General features: G+C 56.0%; 1 protein-coding gene across 1 annotated transcript in view; it reads left to right on the top strand.

Moving 5' to 3' along the window:
- Window positions 1-477: 477 nt before the first annotated feature.
- Window positions 478-7,062, top strand: part of SERINC2 (serine incorporator 2) — a gene marked incomplete in the record, with an annotated part of 25,203 nt that continues 18,618 nt past the window's right edge. The window contains 1 exon segment of the mRNA XM_014591435.2: window positions 478-483.

Below are 7,062 nucleotides of genomic sequence, written 5' to 3'. Positions count from 1 at the left end.
CAGGCCCGGCTCTTCCCCTCTTCCTCTCGCTGAATCCGAGGTTCATTCAGGCAGCCCCTCCCTGTCTGCCCACACAAAGGGGGCTCCAGAGGGAGAGGAGGGCGGGGCTGGGGACCTGGGACTGGCCGCCTTTGTCCCTCTGAGTGCAGTGGAAGGGGGCGTGGGGCTAGACGGGGCAGGGGGCCCACATTTATTTCACAGCCCCTTCGGCTGTGTAGTGGGCCCGGACGACTTGTCCTCTCTGGGCCTCCTTTTCTTGTCTGTGAAGCGCGTGCACACGTGCGCGTTGGATGAGTGTGCGCACACGCCTGTGGGTGCCCGGGTAGGAGGACTCCAGCTAGTGCCTGAGGCCGGGGCTGAGCTTGTCGGGGAGGGTGTGCTTCCTGGTGAGGGAGAGCCTCCTCTGCCCACCAGGTTGCCCTCTGGCGAGACACAGGCCCTGCTGGGCAGGCCTGGGTGGCCGTGGGGGGCCCTGCCTCTGTGCCTCGGCCCCCCACCCTTCTGTAGGTTGAGGACAGTCCCTGCTCTGGGAGGCTTGGTTGGGCCAGCACGGCCCCTGACACACGTGGACTTCAAGAACTTTGCGGAATCAAAGGACCAGTTCATTTTGGTGCGTGGAGTGTTCAAACACCAGGAGCAGCTTTTTCATAATTCACGTTTGCCACCACCTTTTGGACACTGGTCACTGTGAGGAATTTTTTACTTTTTGTCATAGGGTACGTGTGCTCGCCAGAGACAGGGGGAGGAGTGAGAAATCGCCCCCTAGGGGTATGGCCGCTCTGCAATCGCTTCTCCTCCTGGGATCTTGGGCACACATGCACATGCGCTTGGTGTGAGTTTCAAGCCGTTGGGTCTAGATTCAACCACTGTTGGTCACGTGGGAGTCCAGTGACGTAACTGCTAGGCCATCTGGCCCTACCATCTTCTTATTTTCTGATGGGAAATTCTCTAAAGGCTGTTCAGAGGTTGATCTGATAAGCCCCCCCACCCCTGCGGGGCATTGGCATGCTGCAGTTCCTTCTCCTCCATTCTCTTTTTGGGATTTTGGGAATGCATGCACATGCACCCGGGGTAAGTTTTGAGCTGCCAAGTCCAGGACTCAAGCCATGATGAGCCATGTGGGAGTGCAGTGCCCTAGCCACCACCCGCCCACCGGCACCCATGGTGGGAAGAGTTCCATCTGAAGATAAGGCAAAGCCAGGGACTAAGCCCTAGAATTCTCTAAATCTTAGACCAGGCAATCCTGCCCAAGCCCCAGGTTCCAGATGTGGAAACTGCAGCCCAGAGAGGTTAGCTGACTTGCCCAAGGGTGCACAGGGGAGGGATGGGGATTGTATAGTCAGAATTAAAATGTGGTCCTACTTAGCTCCCCCGCCCTTTTCCACCTCCTGGTTGCCCGAGGGTCAGGGCTGGCTGGGGTGGAACTGGGAGGTAACCTAGTGAGCGTCACCTGCCCCACCCTTCAGGGCCTCCTCTCATTTTTCTTCTTTTACTTTTTTTAAGAGAGGTTTTTGCTATAGGGCGTGTGCACTTACTGGAGAGACAGAGAGACAGAGAGACAGAAAGTGAGAAATCACCCCCCAGGGAGGATGGCCACGCTGCAGTCCCTTCTCCATTCTCCTCTCGGTATCTTGGGCACGCATGCACATGTGCCAGGCTTGAGTTTAAGCCACCGTCCAGGACTGGAACCATGGTTGACTACATGGGAGTCCAGTGCCATAGCCATTACACCACCTGCTGGTCCCTCTCCTCTTGCCCTTTTAACCTCTGCTGTTTATTGGCCAGCTGGGGTGCCCACCCTCACCCAGGCTGTCACTGCTTGTCCCATTTTACAGAAACAAGTGCCCGTGACAGCTCCCACTACATGTCCTTACTGCAGACCCCAAGCTGGGGCACACAGCGGACGGGGCACAGCTCAGTGCCGCAGGGAGCTCTCCCCTTGCCCCTCACTCCCCACAAAGACCCCTGAGGCCCTAGGGTAGTTCCCTATCTGTCACAGGTGAGGAAGCCGGATCAAAGGGGAAAAGGGGAGGGTGAGCTCCTGCAGCCTCACGGAGCAAGCGGTGCTGGGTGCTGGTGCACACGGCATTCTGTTTTGGTGAAGACCTGCCCACGGAGTGAAGCTCTGGGGGGCGGCCCATCTTTTAAAAACATTTTAAAAAGTGTATTTTCTTTCTAGTTAGCAAGAGACATGTGCAATTGCCAGAGAAAGACAGTGAGAGAGGGAGAGGGAGCGAGAGGGAGAGTACCCCACAGGCATGGGCGTGCCGCAGTCCCTTCTCCACCACCCCCTCTCAGGAATGTGGGCACACACACACACACACACACACACACACACACGCCCAGCCTGTCTCTCGAGCCACCAGGTCTGGGACCGAACCTTGGGGTTAGCCACGTGGGAAGCACGAATGCTGCGTCTCGCGCTGTATGTGTCTGTGTATGAGAGGGCCGCCTTAACCTCCAGCCGGCTGGCCTTGTTCACTTTTTCATTCCTTCCAGGAACAGAGAAACAGAGAAAGCGCCCCTCACAGAATCGTCTTCCCTTTTTTTAAAAAAAATTATTTATTTAATTTAATTCATTATTATTATTTTTTAGAGGTTTTTGCCTTAGGGTGCGTGCACTTTGCAGAGAGACAGAGGCGGTGAGACAGAAAGCGAGAACTCACCCCCCACGGAGGATGGCCACGCCCCAATCCCTTCTCATCCATTTTCCTCCTGGGAGCTTGGGCACCCACGCACACACACTCGGCATGATTTCCAAGCCACCAGACACAGGACTTGAACTGCAGCTGTATTATTATTTTTCACTTGGACCAGAGAGAGAGAGAAAGTGAGAAAGCAGGCTGCTAGGTCCGGGACTGGAACTCTGGTCAGCTACATAGGAGTCCAGCGCCTTAACCACCAGACCACCTGCCAGCCCCATAAGAGCCTTGATGCCACAGTCCACCCCAGCCTTCAGCCAGCCCAGTGCTTTTCTTGACCTGGAACCATCCCACGTGGGATTGCCCTCAAGAGTGCTTTGCACGGCCGCCAACCCCTGCTGCTCCCCGGCCTCCTGGGCTGACTGTCCTGGGTCCACATTGGTGGGAGGACTTGTCGCCTCCCAGCAGTGGCATTCCGCAGCTGCCCATCACTCCCCTTCAGCTCTGGGTCGCGGCTGAAGGTACGTCCAGCGTGGAGGGGGGCAAGGCGGGCCAGGCCGGAGGTGGGAGTGGCCAGGCGGTGACTTGGCCGTGATCTGGATGGTCAGCTATTCAGGCCAGGGGGTGTGAGATCCGTTGGGTCACAGATTGGACACAAATCCTGACGTGGCCTCTCTTGTCGGCATGGCATGGGCTGTCCCTTTGCTTGTCTACAAAGTGGAGGGGACAGTGGTGGCAGCCCTTTCTGTGTGAGGATCGACTGGACCGAGAGGACACGGTGAGCGTGAGACCGGTGTGCGGCGGTCGCCCCGGAATTCCCTGGGAGTGGGGGTAGGAGTGCTCAAGGCTGCGCGTGAGGAAGTGGCCACGCTGGCGAACCCCAGGGCCGCCTGACCGACGCGGGGCCACTTTCCAGATGAGGAAACTGAGGGGCACAGAGGGGGGACACTGGCCTCAGGCGGGCCGCAGGTCGGTGGCAGGGCCAGTGGGACTGTGCCCTCGGCCCCGCCCGGGGAAGTGGGCGAGGCTGCTTGTTCCCAGCTGACTCCTCTCTGTGCTGATGGTCCTGGGCAGCCCACTGCTTAGGGGGTTCACAGAAACTGAGGTGCATTCTTGCAAGGGCCACTGTTTTTGCTTTTAATTGTGACATAATACAAATATTATAAAACTTACCACTTACCATTTTAACTTTAAAAAAACCCTTCGAGTAGCTTGTATTTATTCTAGGAGATATCTGTATTAGAAGTGGACATCTAGGGTCAGCAGGTGGGGCAGAAGTTAAGGTGGCTGCATTCCATATGACCCACAACATGGTTCGAGTCCCAGACCCGACGGCTTAAAAAGCACTCTGGGCATGTGTGCAGGCCTAAAGCCCCGAGAGGAGACTGGAGAAGAGGGAAGCGCTGTGACCATCTTCCCTGGGGTGGTTTCTCACTTTCCGTTTCTTTCTCTCTCTCTCTGTCTCTGTCTCTCTCCAGTGAGCGCATGTGCCCTATAGCAAAGTTGGACGTCTAACCTAGGCAGCCCTGATTCTGTCCAGCCCTGACCCACCTCAGGGTGCACAGCAGGGGTGGCGGAGTGCCTGCTTCCGAGTCTTGTTCTTACCCGCGGGACTAGAGAGCCCCGACTCCTCCCCGTGCCCTGCACACCATGTGTGATGCGGCTCTATGCCTCCGCGCACTGTTCCTTTCTTTTTTAGAGAGAATTTAGCTGTAGGGTGTGTGCACTTGCCAGAGAGCTAGAGATAGAGAGAGAGAGAGAGATCACCCCCAGGGGTGTGACCACACTGCAGTCCCTTCTCCTCCATCCTCTCGGGATTTGAGGCACACTCCTGGAGTGAGTTTCAAGCCTCCGGGTCCGGGACTCAAACCGTGGTCAGCCATGTGGGAGTCCAGCTCCTTAACCTCTGTGCCCCTGCCGACCTCATGCAAATCTGGGTCACTGCTCCCTCTTTGGTAGAGTCGGACTCCGCGCGTGGCCTGCAGGGACCCTGGCCAGCACTTGCGTTCCCACCACAGGTGTATTTTCTTTTAAGAGATTTTTGCTGTAGGGCTTGTGTACTCACCGGAGAGAGACAGAGACAGAAAGCGAGAAATCACCCCCTATGGGGGATGGCCATGCCGCAGTCCCTTCTCTGTTCTCCCATCAGGATTTTGGGCACGCACGCACACACGTCCAGTGGGTTTTAAGCCACCAGGGCTCGAACTGTGGTCGACTACGTGGGAGTCCAGCAACACCACCATTATGCCATCTGCTGGTCCCGCAGGCATCTTTTTAAAGTTTATTCATTTATTTCTTCCTGAGAGACAGAGGCGCAGACAGCACCCGACAGGTCTCGCTCCTACGCCAGTCTCCGCAGCCCCGGCTCACGGGCGCGCTCGTACCCCGTGTTTCTGGGAAGGTCTCCCAGTGCGAATCCGGAACCTTCCGTGCGGCTGCCCTTGTAGAACGCTGAGTGTCCTGCCTCACCGCTGTCCGGTCCCATGTCACCATGCTTACTGCGGAGTGCCAGCAGCCTGGCATGTTCTCCTGCGCTGGCAGTGCCCGCCCTGGCCTCGCAGCTGGCCTGGCTGCTCTTTGAAAACTCCTTGTCTGCCTCTTTTGTTGTGCAAAATGAATACAACAAAAACTATCGTTTCAGACATATTTTTAAATTATTATTTTTTAATAGACAGAGTGAGAGAGAGAGAGAAGGAGACAGAGGGAAAGTGAGAAAGTAAGCCACCAGGTCCGGGACTCGAACTGGGGTCAGCCATGTGGGAGTCCAGCGCCCTTAACCACCACGCCACCTAGCCCCGGCTCACGGGCGCGCTCGTACCCCGTGTTTCTGGGAAGGTCTCCCAGTGCGAATCCGGAACCTTCCGTGCGGCTGCCCTTGTAGAACGCTGAGTGTCCTGCCTCACCGCTGTCCGGTCCCATGTCACCATGCTCACTGCGGAGTGCCAGCAGCCTGGCATGTTCTCCTGCGCTGGCAGTGCCCGCCCTGGCCTCGCAGCTGGCCTGGCTCCTCTTTGAAAACTCCTTGTCTGCCTCTTTTGTTGTGCAAAATGAATACAACAAAAACTATCGTTTCAGACATATTTTTAAATTATTATTTTTTAATAGACAGAGTGAGAGAGAGAGAGAAGGAGACAGAGGGAAAGTGAGAAAGTAAGCCACCAGGTCCGGGACTCGAACTGGGGTCAGCCATGTGGGAGTCCAGCGCCCTTAACCACCACGCCACCTGCCAGCCTTGTCTCAGCCATTTTGAAGTATTTGGTCGTGCAGCATTAAGTGCCCCCTCCCCGGTCCCCGGCTGAAGCACCTGTCTGTTAGACGCCCAGCCGCCAGGACCACTGGCCTGCTCTGCTCTGCATTCGGCTCCGCAGGCACGCCCGTGCGGTCATCCAGTGGATCTCTGTGTCTGGCTTCCTTCCCTTGGCGTGACGTCCCAGGGCTCGCCTCCTTGGAGGGCGACAGTGTGCCTTTGGAAGCCCACGCTATGTCCGGCACGCACCTGCCTACAGCCCTCCCACCCTTTGGCCTGAACACGGGTGTGTAAAAGTCCGAGTCCCTCCTTCCTTTCTGTCTTTCCTTTTCGTGTGTGAATATTTTTCTGTTCTTTTTAAAAATGCCACAGGGCATGTGGGCTTGCCAGAGAGGGGGGAGGGGGTGGGAGAGCACGAGCCCCGCCCTGGAGGACAGTCACCCTGCACTGCCTTTGCCGCTGTCTCTCCCCACCGGGATCTGGGGCGTGCACGCACACGCGCCTGCTGTTCTTCCAGCTGCTGAGGCTGGACTTGAACTGCATGGCGGGCCATGTGGGATCCGCTCCCTTAACCACCAGGACATGGATCTAGACTCAGTTTTCTCTTTATTTAAAATCTTTATGAAATCGACCTAATTGAGGTATAATTCACACACAATGATGTGTAAATCGAGGTGTCATTCACATACAGTGGTGTGTAAATCGAGGTGTAGTTCTCACACAGTGGTGTGTAAATCGAGGTGTAGTTCTCAGACAGTGGTGTGTAAATCGAGGTGTAGTTCTCAGGCAGTGGTGTGTAAATCGAGGTGTAATTCGCAGACAGTGGTGTGTAAATCGAGGTGTAGTTCTCAGGCAGTGGTGTGTAAATCGAGGTGTCGTTCTCAGGCAGTGGTGTGTAAATCGAGGTGTCGTTCTCAGGCAGTGGTGTGTAAATCGAGGTGTCGTTCTCAGGCAGTGGTGTGTAAATCGAGGTGTCGTTCTCAGGCAGTGGTGTGTAAATCGAGGTGTCGTTCTCAGGCAGTGGTGTGTAAATCGAGGTGTCGTTCTCAGGCAGTGGTGTGTAAATCGAGGTGTCGTTCTCAGGCAGTGGTGTGTAAATCGAGGTGTCGTTCTCAGGCAGTGGTGTGTAAATCGAGGTGTCGTTCTCAGGCAGTGGTGTGTAAATCGAGGTGT

The sequence above is a fragment of the Tupaia chinensis genome, unplaced genomic scaffold, assembly GCF_000334495.1.
Source record: "Tupaia chinensis unplaced genomic scaffold, TupChi_1.0 Scaffold000573_1, whole genome shotgun sequence".
Classification (NCBI taxonomy): domain Eukaryota; kingdom Metazoa; phylum Chordata; class Mammalia; order Scandentia; family Tupaiidae; genus Tupaia; species Tupaia belangeri.
The sequence above is the reverse complement of the archived record's forward strand: the minus strand, read 5'-3'. Positions and strand labels throughout refer to the sequence as shown.